Raw genomic sequence first — 17,137 nt, forward strand, 5'->3', positions numbered from 1 at the left:
GGAAGGTAGCTAATGATCATGGTTCAAACCTTGGTTCCCCCCGTATAAAATTCAAAACAACAAACAATTTGAACTGGTTTCTTTATTTATAAATAACCTTTGTATCAGATATACATCTCAGCAGTGGCGTGCACAGACTTTTCGAAGGGCAGGGAAAATACAGCGCGTTCTCGCCACTGAAGAGGGCAGTTTAGCGTGTGTTTTGGCTCCAAAGAGGGCACTTTAGCACGCATTGTTTCCACCCAAGAGGGCAGTTTATCATGTTTTAACCAGCCAAGGGGGCACTTTATTGTGTTTTGTCAAGCAAGAGGGCACTTTAGCACGCGTTTTGGTTTTCAGGAGGTCACTTTAGTGCTCATTTTGGCTCCCAAGAGGGCACTTTAACGTGCGTTTTGGCTCCCAAGAGGGCACTTTAGCGTGCATTTTTGCCATCCAAGAGGGCAGTTTATCATGTTTTAACCAGCCAAGGGGGCAGTTTAGTGTGTTTTGCCAAGCAAGAGGGCAATTAAGAATGCGTTTTGGCTCCCAAGAGGTCACTTTAGTGCTCGTTTTGGCTCCCAAGAGGGCACTTTAGCGCGCGTTTTGGCTCCCAAAAGGGTACTTTAGCACACGTTATTCAACAATTGGACCACGAGGGGGTGGCGATCGCCTAACAATCCTATAGACACAGGCCTTGAATACCTGTGAATTTATTTAGCTAGGAAGAGTATTCTAAGAGGACTAAAATGAGCCGCTGTACATCACTCTACAATTTGAAATAAGTTAATTATGAGCAATCCTGCAGACAGTGTTTTCCTTTAGTTAGCGACAAGCTATGTGCCCACTGGCAACTTTTGTTGCCACTCACAGAAATAAGCCCATGAACAAAAAAATATTCATCCCAGGTAAACACTTTTGGGGGAGGGTTACTCTAAAGACTTGAATGATTAAATAATTATAACATGTTTGGGGGGAAAATCATAAGAAATTTATGAAAATTGCCTCTTTCCAGGAGGATTTGCATCAACCACGTCTTCAGTCAGAAGTAGCAGGAAGCAGATGATGTCATGTGATAGGAAGCACTTGGAAACTATTTTTCATAAAACAAAACTTTTGTCTAAGTTGTCTACTAGCATATAAGTGGAAAAAGTTGCATAAGTACCTTTGAGATTTTTTATTATGAGTAGAAAATGACAGTGATACACAAAACGGCCTTCAAATGAAAATCCATCTGGTCCAATCTGATGTAACATTTGTTTCATGTATAACCTTCCTTTGGATTGCAGATCATAGTGATGTCAACTCAGTAACAACACCGAGCACAGACAGATGACATTGAAGTGTAGCTTTTTAGAAAACAAAATGATATTGCATGTCTGCCCTGGTGCACTTTTTATAGTTTCATGCCACAAGACTTTGGCAAAAAATCCACATTTGAGTTGAATCCTATCTATTTGTCTCCCTTAGCTTGTCTGTCTATGTCAGTTATTACATAATACATCAGTGGGATTTAGGTGTTTTCGTTGTTGTAATACATAACTCCGTCCATATGGTGGCAGTGTCGTATGCTTTTGAACTACATATAAGTAACGTTTGTTCCTGGTGGTTTATATTTACCCACAGGCAGGTGTTCAAGAGGAAATCGATAAGAATTACATTTGAGGCCGAGAAGTTTCTAGAAAGATCCGGTCGCATTAGATGAGCCTGCAATGGTGATGTAACTTTGTCAACACAAAAATGTTCTTTTCAGCGTAACTGGGCAAAACTCACACTATGTGATCCCTGGATGCTCGGTTGCATTGAACCCACCAAAATGAGATTATTCTTCATGAATGTCTTCACTTACTGAACTCCCACTTAATCTAGAGACGTGAAGCTGCACTTTTACCTGGCATCACAAGCATCACATGTGGTGCAGCACACACACATTCACCTCTGATTATAGAAGAAAGTGCACATTAACATGAGCGATACATGCATGTGTGGGCTGCAGACAGCAGGACTGCTTTCTGTTCTTGCTGTCTGTGCAGTGCTGGTGTGTCCCGATCAGGTTGTGAGAGTTCTGTGCTCGGGATCATTGTGTTTCCATCTCCCCCCTCAGTCCATGTTTAGAGCTTCATCGTCAACATGGCGTTATTACTGGGCGATACGGCTCCCTTCATTTCCTGTCTCAGCAGCAGCAGCAACATTTTTTTCTTTTTTTTTCGGGCCGTGCATGTGTGTGTACATGTTTGGGTGGATGGATGAGGATGATGGGTGCGTGAGACAGCACGATGTGTCTTCTCTTCACAAAGAAATGCAATAAATGAGGATTTCAAAGGCAGCCGCTTTAATGAAGAATATCAGTGATGTGAGGGGAGCTTTTGTATTTCTACCATCCTTCAACACATGAATCACATTTTTTTTTCTCCACATAAATCAATCCAATGATCTTTTCTCATTTATTGACGTCAGCCTGAGAGCGATCCTCTCTAAAAAATGCCTTTATTCTTATCCCGACTCTTCATTACCCCGAGTTCTTTAGCTTTATTTGAGAATGACCTGTTTTTTTATTCCTTAAACCTTTGCTACAACAATTGAACCCGGTGCAGCGCGGCGCAGTCGGTGAAAAGTTGTGTGTGTGAGTTGCCATAACAGCAGCTGTTTTTATGAGAAAGCTGTCCAGCCAATGGGGCTAATGAGCGGGGCCGCTCAACAAGAGCTTGTTTACTTTTCCAGTGGAGAGAAAGACAGAGGGGTATCGGGGAAGAGAGATGGACAGCTTGTTGTGATGGAAGAAGATTGCTTCAGAGAACAAAAGGGGGAAAGATGGCTTGGGTTGAATGCACTCACTGTGCTGGAGAGCAGGTGCACGATCCCCAATGATAACACATGAATGTGTATCGATTGTGACACAACTTGTCACGCACAAGCTCACACTTGCATGCCTGTCAGTCTGCCTGCTTTGTGGCAGCCGCGTGGCCTATTGATTTATGGGTATAATTCATGTTTTTTCAAGGGATTTGTTCAACGTTGTCGATCATCCTCTCTCATCAAGTGCATCCAACAGGCTGAAACTTCCACCTGTCCGACAATTGACTTCATGGCGGCATACGTGTAAAACTAATGTAGAATTAAAGGAAAAGTTCACCCAAAAATGAAAATACAGTCGTTATCTTCCCACCCTCATGCCGATGGATAATCAGGGGAAGTTTCATGGAGCTTCCCAACGAAACAGTGTTGCAGCATTCTCCTGATAAACTGAAGTAGATTCTGAGTCTCAAGATCTCAAATTGACTTGAAAAGAGGCCACAGTGAAGATCGAGCAGCTATTAAGCTAAAAGTGTGCATGGATCGGTACTTTGGTCCAAGATTCAAAACCAATTTGACGACCTGGGAATAAGACTCAACAATCAACTATCATTCTCCAAGATTTGCCTTCCCTCCCTTAAATAGTTAATCAACAGCAGCTTTCATTTTAGATGTTAGAATGTCCTTTTTTTCTGAGCACTGTGAGGAATTCTTAACCATGTAAGCTTAAAAGTTTAAATTCAATCTTTACTTTTGCCCTCGGAAACAAAGAAATCTGGCCTCAAGGACTATTAAGATGCTTCTTTGAAGATTTCTTTTGCATCACATACTAAAAATAAAAAGCACAGGAAATTGCACTTTAATTTTGATAATTATTTTAGAATAACGTATGAATAAGAATAAACTTTAGAAGAACACAACAAGTGGATAAAAATATTATTTCTCCTGAGGCTGGAGAAAGAGACAATGTCATTCCTGTTCCCAGCGTGCTACTGATAATTAACACGCCCAATAGCACCTATTGGATGTTGACATGCTTATGTTTAGCAGGATGGAGCGCTCTCACTCTGTGTACAGAGATAGCATCCTGGTGACCTCACCTTGCCCCGGCAGATGGCTTGTTTGATGGGCTCGGAAGAACATCATGTACCGCCTGCTTCAGGAACATCCTCCGCTGGGATTCAACTTTCCAGTTCCTCCAAGGTGACCTTAGAGTCTCTTAGCCTGTAGCTACTTTCTACAGTCACCTTGTTGTTTCATGCCAAATCTATTCCATCTCACCTCCTGTTCTGCAGCCCACAGCTTGTGCTGCACCAGCTCCAACCTCTTTTCCTTTCCCTGGGGGTGTTGGAGCGCTCCCCAGATAACTCTTCCCTGGGCTCTACCCTTTTCATTCGTGCTGCAGCCTGATTTCTGCTTTTCAGGGAGATTGTTTTTGACCCCTTTCATCGTTCAAAAAGTTTTATCGAAAAAAAAGTTTTAACCCTCAATTTATCTTAAGATCCAACCAACAAACGGACGTGGTTGGAAGCGTGACCTCAAGTCAGAGAAGTTTTGACCTATACCATAAAGAGAACTGGAGCAGCCAGACCATTCTGCAGCACTGTGGAGATATACAGGACTAATATCACTCACATTTAAAAGGTTAGAAAATGACTGATGGTAGTGGTGATACTGTGTGCTGTATGGCAATACAGTTAAAATGTAAAAAATCAAACCAACCCTACTGAATGTAAGTTGCATTTCACGTTGTTCATGCTTTGTTTCACAATGTGTTATCCACCATTCTTTATCTTTCTTTTTTATGTAGTTGTCTGCACAGTGCAAGAGGTTAACAGAGAGAATATGAAGGTAAAGATCCTGGGAATGGAAGTTTGTTTTTTGTCTCCATTCCATTACGTGTCATTATGGGTGATGCCCGACAAGTCCCCTCTCATCCAGAACTATATTAAGGACAATTATGCAAACCATTCAGCTCTGAAACAGACATAATGGCTATTGATCAGCTGACTTGTTACACTTTGTTTCCACAGACTCATACCACCATGCTCACCTCTGTCTCGCTGTTGCAATCAAAGGCCCTTTCAGAATCAGATCGCTCATTCCTTTTGGCGCCGGTATCTGACCTCCTCATTTATTTGTCGGCACCAGAAAGATGTTTAGAGACTCACAGTGTGGGCCGTTAGGTCTTCTGAAGGTCCGGTAATGCTGGCAAAGTCTGTAACACCAGCAATGGTACAAAACTTTGTTGATTTAAATATATGTATAAAGCTCCAGATGTAACTAGAGACTATAAAACAAACTGAGGTCAGGAAAAGATCTTCAGCTTTCATTTTAAGTTCTCTCATCACCCTGAGAGCATAAAAGCCTCTCTCACAGAGTCTATCTGGATTGTGGTAAGTCAGAAGGTCCTGGCTTTTAAAAAAGCCTTCAGGTTTTCACACTGCATGGCATTAAAGTATGGTCTGCATATTTATACAAGGTGCACATGAACTATTTCTAATCAAGCTGTGATTCAGGCCCATTCGGAGTCTGTGTTAAATGAAATATTGCAGTTTGGCTGAATCATCATTGCCCACCTCAGTCTTTGGGAGGGAACCTGATATTTCAGCCTCTCCCCTGAGCACTGAGCTGGGACTGAGGTGATAATTTGATTTTACCACTGATATTTGTTGCCTTTTGCCTGTAAGGGCTGTAGAGGAAACCATGTCGGAGATTTCAGGAATGAAGAAAAGGCTGCAAGAGCTCTGTTATCCGGTGTGTGACATAAACACGTTGCTCAGACCACAACCTCTGCCTTTATTTTGAAATAAAGTACATTCAATTGATGAGCAACAGTTTTATATTAAAGGTGCTATATGTAGGAATTGGTCACCTGTCGAATTCATATGCTAAACACATATGGGGTGGCATATCACAGAGCTAACCGCTAACTATAGCTGCCATAGCTAGTTATGTCAGTTAGCCATGTAATTAGCAATCTGGACTGGGAGCTTGGAGCACTGTTGGAGTGTTTGAGTTAACGTTGGACATTAGGACTGACAAGGGCCAGGGCTAGCTGATTAGTATGCTAATTTCAGTATACCTCTGCAGCATGCATAGACCATGTAACACCTAACTGTTATTCCTTCTTATATATGTATATATATAAATATATATATATATATATATATATATATATATATATATATATATATATATATATATATTTATATGTATATATATATTTATATATAATTCTATGTATGTAAATATATATGTATATATATATATATATGTATATATATATATATATTTAATTATATGTATGTATGTATGTATATATATATACATGTATATATATACATGTATATATGTATATATATATATATATATATATATATATATATATATATATATATATGTACATAACATTGTGTAGAGTATTTAGGATACTTACATAAACTTTGGCTATCACTGGGTATATTATATCATGATATTATGTTATGATGGTCAGCCCTAGGCTAAGAACTGAACTAAGAACTGTCTGTAAGAAAGCCAATAAACATTGCTCCCAAAACCTTTTTTTAACCTTGGATCCAACAGCTTTATATCAACATTAAGTGGATCTCAAAACAACTGTAATTTTGTGAGAGAAAAAAAGGCATAATAACTTGAGCCAAGTCTGTTTTTTTCTTTTTTCTTTTTTTTTAGCATATTATTCAGATGTTAACCTCAGGTTATCTGGACGTGGATATTATACAAACAACAGGAAAATTTTTGCTTTCATAATAGCATCTGCACACACCCACACATGCCTGCACGGACAGACACAGAGCAGCTCATGCACCCACAGACATCCTCTCAAACATAACATAACATAATAGTCAAGCCCCAATCACTGTGCAGTGCAGAATGCACAGGGTCAGAGCGAACTTGCTGCTCCGTGACGCTGTTTCCACCAACAATTTAGCTATTTTACCCACAAATCTCGTACCTACATGTTCCTTAACCCTAGGTTTGTTTCAACTACAACAGCACTCTTAAATGGAGGCTCAGTTTTTACTAGATGGTAATAACGCTTTCAACCACTTCTCAGTATGTGCCACTTTTTTTTAACAACAGGCAGACAAGCTTTGTGTGTTAGAGTTAAATAGTGGGATTGTGCATCGATTTCTTCAGTGTATGTTGCTCTGGTGCCTGGTAAGTGTACCAGGTACCTTGGTTAAATTACAGGAGGTAGTTGAGTGGTTCTAGTGGTGCATTTCATAACTTTCACCAATGGAAGCGCAAAGATAATTGTTCTAGTGTGTGGCAGGCTGAACTAGACCACTGGGTATAAATATGTCTTGAGTCACCTCATACAGTACCTGTTGTCATCTGTGATGGGCTGCTCTGAGAGGCATTGACAGTCTGCTGCGACAGCTGTCATGTCACTTCAGCGTTTGTTCAAACACCAGTTTGTCAGTCTTGAGTTACAGAGATGAGGTTCCTCTCATTCAGGAGTTTTGGTTCCTGGAACGCTTTTTGCCCCCTGATGCTGCAGCAGCAAAAGCAGGTATGTGAAATCTGCAGAACACTGTGGGGGACATGTCGACATCGTACCTGAATGCCCTCTGTGTGAGTGTCAGACATTTCTTTTCCTTTTTTTTTGTCCTGTCAGCTGCAGCTGTGAGTACATTAAAAGCAGTAGTAAAGAGAGGGAGAGCAAGAGAGGACAGACTGAAGGAGGGACTGGCTCAGAATTACAACAAAATTAGTATTAACTATTAGTTCACGTTCTCAAAAGTATCCTCTATTTGACCACAATCTCACAGTTGAGTGAGAGTCCTCCAGAGAAGCATGCTTCTGAAATGAACAAACGCTCCGTCCCCCCGTCAGATAGTGATCACTCTGACCTCTCTCTTCTACATCTATCTCCGACCGTCTTTTCTCTCTCTGTGTCCTATTCACGTTTTCTTCATCCCCTCCCCTCCTCGTTCTACCCTCTGCGTTCTCTCTCAGCCTCGGCTCAGTTCCTCTCTGCCGTTGAGCTCCTTGGGTCAGAGAACGAGCCCGCTACCTGGGCTAATCTTGGGAATACAGGCGGCGGGAGATCGAGACAGAGGTTGACAGAAAGGCCAGCTTTTCCACGTTGATAAAAGGCTGTGCTCGTGTCTCAAATCAGATACCATCCAGCTTGACCTATAAATGTACTCGACCGCCACTGGAGAAGAAGCACAGCTTCATGTCCCTGCAGCAGCTCCTCCGTCGGAATGAAGTTTAACATCAGCCCCGCGGACGTATTTAAATTTGACATTAGGATCTGGGATGGTGGTGCTGTGTGTTGGCAGATTAGAGGGATAATAACATGAAGCATTTTCATTTTCTATCAGCTGTCTGTCAATAACCAGATTTATGAATGGGTATTTGATGATTATTTTGTTACTGTGTGTGTGGGGGAGCTAATGAGGGTCTTGTTAATTCATGCTTCAACCCTTTTATCACTGAAATTACATTTTTTTCTTGTGCTGTGCGGTGCAGCTCAAGGCGCAGAGTCAGAAAAATGTAAAATGTTATTCTTACCAGGTATGGATTCACATAATTAGACGTCATGGGGTATTTCAAAATTTGCAGGAAAAAAACAGACTTTTCGTTTTGCCATCCCCCACTAATTAGTCCCACTGTTACTCTGCCGGCGCTACAGCCAGTATGGAAATTGCTTAACCATTTTATCTCGTCCCCGTGGTTGTGTGGCAGCACTTTACAGAGAAAGGAAATTGGGGTGAAATTATTTTTCTGGCAAAGTTAGACAGAGCGGAAATCTTTGGAGGGTTTCTGGTGCCCTTTAGGTAGAAAAATGTTCCGATGGATACCTGTGAGTGTGTGTCTGTGTGCGTGTGTGTGTGTGTGTGTGTGTGTGTGTGTGTGTGAGTAACTTGGCTGGAAGGGAACACCAGATTTTCAGGACAGTTCAGAGTGTTTTCGCCTGAAAGGTAACTGCGGGAAGGTTTGTGTGAAGACAAAAAACTTTCCTCGGTAAAAACACACATGCCTTGTCTACGTACTGTAACTTGTGCCAGTGAGCAAGTTATTTCACAACAATGCTCACAACTCCATAGATGACGATTACTGACCCTTCCTAAATCCAATAACAGCCGAGCAAGCTTGGTACCTGGATGAACCTCATACAGCTTTCCATTAAAAACTGCTCTAGGTTTGTCTGTGTCAAACAAGAGAAAGTTAAATGTGCAATATGTAAGAATTGTTCAAAACCTAACATAGACATAAACATAAAAATGCATGAAATAAATTGTCAATAGTATTGACTTTATGATGTCTGTGTATTGTGTTGCACAGATATCTACCGAAGTCAGCCTGCTAGCCAGTTAGCCCTGCAAAGCACTCATGCTCTTAATTGACCCGACTGGAGGACTCTAGTGAGTCTAATGAATGGGGGAACATTCTTATATGGTATCCAGCGGTATCCATAATACATCCATGCTACACAGCCTCTAGCATGGATACAGACTCTCAGTGTAATAATTCATGCTGGAAAGTCTATTTTCACCCGCAGCTTTGAAGATTCACTACCATACTATGTCCTGTGCCAGACAGCAAACTTGTTCAAATATATATGGGAAAAGAAACAGAACCCTCTATAGGTGTTGTTGTGAATTTCGATTGACAAAACTGCTGAAGTAGGTCTGACAGACAAGACATTTTTCGAGGCGCGGAGGAGCTTCCTGAAGGAGCAGGAGCTGTGAAGTATTTATTGGAGCTGTCGCTGCACGGTGTAGGACGATCACTGTGGCTGGTTTGTCCACTCAGCGCAGATGCAGCCCACCACTGATGGCATACTTCGTCTATTGGAACTGCATTTGAGCTGTAACTGTAGCAGCTATTGCCAGTATCCATAACAACTACTCTATAGTAAAGACCGACATAAAGAGAGGACATTAATTCAATCACCTTTGTCAAGATATTGTCAGGTGTTAGTATGAATTTTTCAATATTCTATATCAAGATAATCATCATCACTCTGTCATTACAGAGAAATATTTTGATATTGCCAGATTGAAATTGCCTCTGAGGAATCATTGACTTTTTTTGTCTTTGTCGCAGAATCTTCCCCTTTCAAGATAAGGAACACAGTTTCTATTAATTAACTGCAGGAAAACATTAAGGCATCCGTGTATTTGCTTTGTTGTAGTCCCAGGCCTTCTGTCGGTTCCCTGTGAGCTATAAATTTGGCGTGTAACTGTGACCAAGGACACCAAAAATGGTGGTGATGTTAGATGACATCATGTTTTGAGGACACTCTCTGCATGCTCCAACTAAGTTTGGGCGCCTGCAGGGAAAGGGCAAAGCAAAATAAATTCACCAATACCGTAGCTCCGAGCTGTAATTGGGAGACCTCTGGTTTTAGGCTGTCGTAATTCACTGTAAAACTGGCTCACAGCAGGTAACTACCTTTTTACATTCTCGGCCAACTCTACTTTGAAGAATGCAGGACGACACGTAGCAGGAACACAGGCTTTTTATTCTCCTCTGTGGTGGCAACACAATACACAGCCTTTCAGTGACTATTATGCAGGAAACTGAGGTTATTCAGACAAGTTTCAGTTAACTTAAGTAACTTAAAGGTGTTATTTATAACATTCCGTACTAAATGTGGCACTCTTATATTCATACATCAATTTATTCTGCATGTTTCTCTCTGTAGATGTTTTTTTTTTTTTTACGTAATCATTATCACTTTTAATGACCTTAATTAGCACTTTTCTGTGGCTGCAGCAGCTTGCTGATACAAAACATGGAAGTCATGGCAAAGGTGGTGCAGATGAAGCGACCCGTAGCTCTTTCAAATTTTGCTTCATTTTGTTTTTTCACCTCCTCGAGGGGGTTTTTGTTCATGCCCATGCTCATTTCTTTGTTGGTTTGTCAGCAGGATTACACAAAAACTACTGAACGGATCTCCACGAAACTTGGATGGAGGATGAGTCTCTGCCGAGAATAGACCCCATTAACTTTTGGAGTGGATCCATGTAAAGGGATGGATCAAGGAAATTTTTCTTGCTATCTTAAGCATGTGAAATGTTTTTTTGTTTTTTTTCCAGTCGGCTGGTTTCAATGAGTGAGTGTAATTTCATGTTGATCCACATCAAAATCAAAAACTGTTGTGCATCTTCACAGAGACCTGTCTCCACCACAACATCCTGGATCAAGCCGCTGCGCTCGTCAGGCGGACCGTCTTCTGAAGCAACCAGGCCGAGATTACAGCGTGACAAGGAGAGGAGATGTCTCCAATGACTGTGAGTGTTTATATGAAGCACTGGTTCTAACTTTCCACAAAATGTTATTCAAATTACCTGGAGGTCGTAAACAACCAGCGAACTCTCTCCAGTCCCAAAAAAAGAGTAAATAAAAAAAAACTTTAGAAAATAATTATTGGAGGATTATTTAATTTGTCCCATTGCCAAACTCTGGATCAAAGTCAATTGAGTAATTTGAAGAGTGACTCCCTCATTGAATAAAAGATGACTACCTGGCCTCATTCCATTTGGGTTCAACCGTGGTTCATCTGCTCTAAACTGGACGGATCACTGACTGGACAGACAACCTCTGTGTACTGCGTGTGTTCGTTCTTCTGTCAATGTGTGTCGTCCTCTTCCTCCCTTTCCTCCCCTTCCTCCCCTTCCTCCCCCCTCTCTCACTCACCTCACTTTAAAAGCTTGCATTTTCTCTGCCAGGAGCTCCTCAGCGTGATTAACATTGTTGTGAGCACAACACGCTGTCACTGCGGAGTTGTTATGGCAGCCGTTGTCGTCTTCATCTTTTGTTTATGCATCTGTATCGGTGACCGTGTGCGTACAGCTCACCGTGCTGGGTCAGTGCATGTAAACGTGCGCACGTGTGTAGAAAAAAGGTTCATTCAGTTTCAGAATATTTCTCTGTTGTTATGGTAGCTGACATTATTCTAAAGGATTCTGCCCTTCCAGTGTAAACAGGCGTGCATATTTACAAAAAGGGGTCCATAAGGTTAATCTGCTCTTCCATAGTGGCTGCCCATTTCCTCTATGAAAGGCCTTACCTGCCATCCGTGGCTAATTGCTGAAGACTCAGTGACCAAAATGTTCCGGGGACCTTTAGTCACCGTTAATATCCTGACCTTTTCCTGTCCAGCGCCTCACCCAAAGAAGAGAATATCAAAGGCTAATTGTTGCATGGCAACGTAAAAAAATTGCAAGGCTGACATTATACAGTACAACGTGAATACAGCTTTAGGCAGCTCTGCTGGAGCTCTGGAATCCATTGCATTTGCAACTTACTCGACAAATTCCACCAAAGTTCCCAAGATTGTAAGATGGTGAAACCTTCAATTATAATCTGTTTAACCTCATCTAACCTCCGTGTTTAACAATTGCCAGAATAAATGTGGGCATTGTACTTTTCTGCAAACTACAGATTAAGTTGAATCTTTACATTTCTTAACGTCGTCTCCGCTTACACAGTTTTGGACCGGCATGGGCAGAGCCTAGCTTGATCACTTTCAAACTCCAGTAGATGTCTCTGCTACACAAGACATAGATGGCATAACATCAAAACCATTACTTATTCAGTCTGTTGATAATTTGGGTTTTTTGGCGAACATTTTCAACCGAAATTCTTACATATAGCCCTTTAAAAATATCTTGTGGTGTCCCACTTACAAATGTTGAAACGTAGCCTCAAACCGCGGTCACTTGCTTTCTAGCCTTGTGACTCAATCACCATTCCCTCCTTCCCAATATAAACTTCAGGTCATAAAGATGTAATGTGAACATTATATGACATGGATTGTATAAATATTAATATGCTACGCAGTCTATGACACGTACAAATGTGCAGAAATGATAACTGGAAGTGTTTTATAAGTGGTGACGGGGCTGCGATCTTTACTTGATGTTTTAAATTCTTCAATAAGAATACTTCGAAACCCATGCGCTTGTTTGTGCATTATCTGTTTCTCACTCTTGTGGCCCTTCTACTCTCCTCTTGCTTTAAAAAATGTATAAACATCATCCTGGGACTTCCACCCCGCTGTTGAAAGTACACGAGACGAGACTAAACTGCTGTATCACAGATCTTTTTGAAGTAGGGGAAAGAGGCAAAAGAGGTACAAAGAGCTCTCTGAGGGAGCACTTCCTGAATATTTACTTGAAGATTTGCTTTTATGGAACGCCTTTTAAAGGTTAAGAGGTCCAAATTGAGTGCAAAAGGGCCTAGAAAGTTTGGGTCTTTAACGGTTTAAAGAATAAGCGGTGGAAAATGGATAGAGGAGGATGCGTCAGTGCCCTACAAATACTATGTTCACACGCAAGCACCTTTTTCGTCAAAGAGATTTGTCCTCAAAGGAAAAGTTCACCCAAAAATTGAAACTGTCACGCCCATGGAAAGCTGCGTGAAGTTTCGTAGCCCACAAAACAATTCAGGGCCTTTGCTTGAAATTTGCAGGCAACCTTTAACTACTCAGGACTTTAAACCAAATACGTTCATTCTGAATCAAAATGTTTGGCTGCTGGGTTCCATTAATATATAAACAACACAGTACTCTTCAGCTTTCAGCTCCTGGCTTCAATTGATCCATGGTTGGTGTTTGTACAACTAATATCTTGTACCAAAAAAACGGATCTGGTAAAGCGTGAGTTCTTCATGGCTCGAAGGTGCTTAGAAAAGAGATGGTTTGACCTGTTCTCATTTCATACACTGATTTACCCACTTTTAAATTCAGCCCCTGCAGCTATTTATCATGTTTTTAGTCCCTCAGCTGCCAACCAAGCATCTTCTGCTGCACAAAACGGTTGCCTCTGAGTCCATTTTCCTGCTTGGTTAACCGTCAGTCCAATCTGCAGCTTCTTGTGGATTCAGCAAATACCGAGCGCTCTCCCTGCCCGCTGCCTGATTTCAACTCTTTCTCACAAAAAAGATCGTACTCCTCTATCCCGCGTAGTTGGCATTAAGGTTGCTGGTCTACGGCGATGTGTCCAAAGCTCATACATGTTTTAGACCAGTGTTTTTAGCGACTCCTGCTGCTCTGGCTTCATACATTAAACATGACTTCTCTGTTTGTGTGGAGAAACTGTTGGCTGCGTGTGTTCACACAGCGGAGGGGGGAAAAGAACAAAGTAATCTTGGAAGCAATCTATCTGCATTACTTATTCATTTGTATTATGAATACTGTAAAAAAAACAAAAGATAGAGTATACACAGGTGACACTGAGCTCGGCATCAGCTTAGTTGATTCATTTTGAATCTCAGCCACGATCAGAGCTCTCCTGTGAGTTTAGGAGACGGATTTAATTACCAGGCAGTTGATTGTTTCAGTTTAGGGTGCGAGGGCGGTTTTATTTATTCTTCTGTAAGTTTCATTCACCGTCTCCCTGGAGTTAAAACATTTTACTGTTTCTGTATGAAAGAAGGATTGTTCTTTTTGCTGCACTACCTGTGTTGTATCACTCTAATTAATTTTCTCCATTTTTTTTGTTGTGCTTTTCGCAGTGCGCATGAGTTTTTACTCGACCGTCTTGTGTAAAAGATTCATGACACCTCTTCAAACATTTATCTTCCATGTTTGCGATCATCTATGTAGTGATAGCGGAGGTGTTTTTACGAGTGCGTGCGTGTGTATACGTCCGCGGCCTACACATCACGCTGAATATACGCATGTGTTTTAGATACACGGAGTGCGCGTCTAAGTGACTGTGCGTGTGTGTAGGTGGAGATGAGCTTGTCGGGCTGCATATGCGCTTGTTAATCAAAATGTAAGGCGGCTGTGGACAGCACTCTGTCTCTTGTTAGGAAAAAAAAGGGGGTGCATAATTCATGGAGTGTATCGTCTCGTTCTAACCCATTGCAACTGTTTTTGTGAGAGTGGAGAAAGTACGAGAGGAGTGTTTGACAGCGTGTCTCTCTGAGGATGTTCACGCTTTCAGACTTACATTTTGGAGTATTTATTCCGACATTCATGACATCTGAGAGTTAATGTGGGGAGGCAGCTCGGACACCATATGGATAAAAATCACAGATGAAGGGTAGATATCGGAAAGCAACAGCTGTTTGTCAGTCGAGCGAGTCGCCGGAGGCACTGTGAGCTAACAAAGCATGCTAATTTACACATAGTTTACCATCACGCCGCTTTGTTTGCATTCAGTCATTCATTGATCTCAACTAAAGATATGTTTCAGTCGCGAAAAAGCGGCACAGAAACAAATCTTATTCCAAAACAGTAGCTGACATGGAGTCGATGCATCCGTTGGATATTTTTAGCTGGCTAAATGATGTGATGTGTATGTTGAAATGGCACCGTATTACTCTCTGGCCTGACTTGGTTGGTTGCTGGGGATAATTCCGTTTGTTAGCAGGGCTGTTGCTTTTTTTTCCATTCACTTCCCCTCCTCCCCCTCCTCCTCCTCCTCCCTCTCCTCCCTTTCCTCCTTTCAGCTTTAGCCTGCACATGAGTCAAGAAGTGACAGCCCCCATCCCATGAGGTTAAGTGCATCCTGACCTTTTGGTTTCGCCGCTCAAGGCAGCCTAACATTATCTGAAGACATCTCTTATCCACGCTGATCCGGAGTGACAGAACTACTTTTGGCTCCCGTACATTTTTTTGGCATTTTAGCCTTTATTTAATAGTTCACAGCGGAGAGAGAGAGAGAGAGACACACACACACGGCGTCTGATTTCAGCGCAGATTGCAGGACATTTGCTTCAGCCAACTCAGCTGTGAGGATGCTTCCTTTGTGCGTTATCAGTAGTGCTTTACCGAAACGTACTCCTTCATTGTAATTTGTTTCAATATCCTCTCTACATGTTAATTAACTAAGACAAGTTTGTGCGCCTCAGTGATTCCCGAAGGCATAAATCAATAGCTGGTGGGCTAATTATGGTATCTTTAATGCTGTGCTCTGAATAATTAGGTTTTTCTAACACTGTTAAATGCGAACCATCTATACATTCGGAGAGAACATTCATTTTACGTGTCTCTGTGACGGCCTCACAGAGCTCGATATAGTCACGATGTGATTAATTGGACATTTTGAGGGACACATTATCCACGAGCTTCCTTGACAATTGATTATTCATTCAAAACTGTTGCCATTACACTAAAAGTAACAACATGTATGGATTATGTCCCCCACTCTTACTTACGACATACTTAGCAGTGAATGAGATCCTATTCTTAGACAATATAACCTAAAAATCAAATTAAAATGACCTTAAATTCCAAAAAAATAACTCAAGCTGTGACCCTTATGACACACTGGTTCATATGGGGTGCATTACAGATTGCTTTGGCAGTAGGCGTACAAAAAAAGCAATACCCTTTGGCATTTTGTTCGAGGAAATGGGACGAGGAGTTGATCCTTTATTTGAATTTTTTCCAAGTCTGAGCTGTCAGTCACATGCAGACTTTCCAGACGTTTGCAATAGTCGTACTCGTCGATGTAGAGGGCCAGTGGTTCAACCGCAGCTCTCCTTCCAAATGTAGATTGCACATTAAATAAAACATGTAATTCAAGTGGCTGAGCTGGTCTACTTCCTGCCGACTGAATTTGGTCTGATCCATCACGATTGATCTCAAGGACCCCCCCGTCCACTCCGCTGCTCCATCCAGCCAGCCATTTCCAGACCAGGAGAGTGAGAGCACTGTAGGTTATTATATCAGGGTGATGTATGCACTGTACGTACAGCAGGCACTCTGAGAGACAGACATGAAGAATTGATGTCAGACAAACAGGTGGAGGGCCATTAGGTAGCTCTGTGTTCTTGCTCCAGATGTGGTGCTGCTTGACTCTTGTCTGTAGTGCATCTATAGACTGAATCACTTGTATCACCAAATCTATACAAAATCTTTCAACACTTGTATATCCAAACTAAAGCTTTTTTATGTCATGCTTTTAACCACTTCATCAGTTCTGTATTCTACTAAACAAAGAAGAAAGACAAAGTCACTGACTGATGCGAGTTTCCTGTCACCCACCAGCCTCTTGGACTGTTGCCTGCAGCATCGAAGGCAGCTGGCACTCACTGTCAGCTGTGACCAATCCAGCGTTCCCTCCAGAAAACAATCCATTGGACAAACATGTGAAGGTTATCCAAGTTCTACTCTTTAAGAGCTGTTTTGTTGGTTTGACAATATAAAGTGTCGACTTTTTGATCTCGTGTTTTTGACGGAAATGAGCAATGACGTCTCTCATGGTCAGTTTTGTCGTCTACCTCAAACTTGATCATCTCGTAAAATCCATTCGCCCGTCACTTCATTTTCATCACTATCTTGTTTGTGATTCATAATTTGATGGAATTTTCCCGTCATACATAAAAACTTATGAAACAAAATCGGCAGGGCTCCAGTATCCACTTATTCGCT

The sequence above is a fragment of the Sparus aurata genome, chromosome 16 (assembly GCF_900880675.1).
Source record: "Sparus aurata chromosome 16, fSpaAur1.1, whole genome shotgun sequence".
Taxonomy (NCBI): Eukaryota; Metazoa; Chordata; class Actinopteri; order Spariformes; family Sparidae; genus Sparus; species Sparus aurata.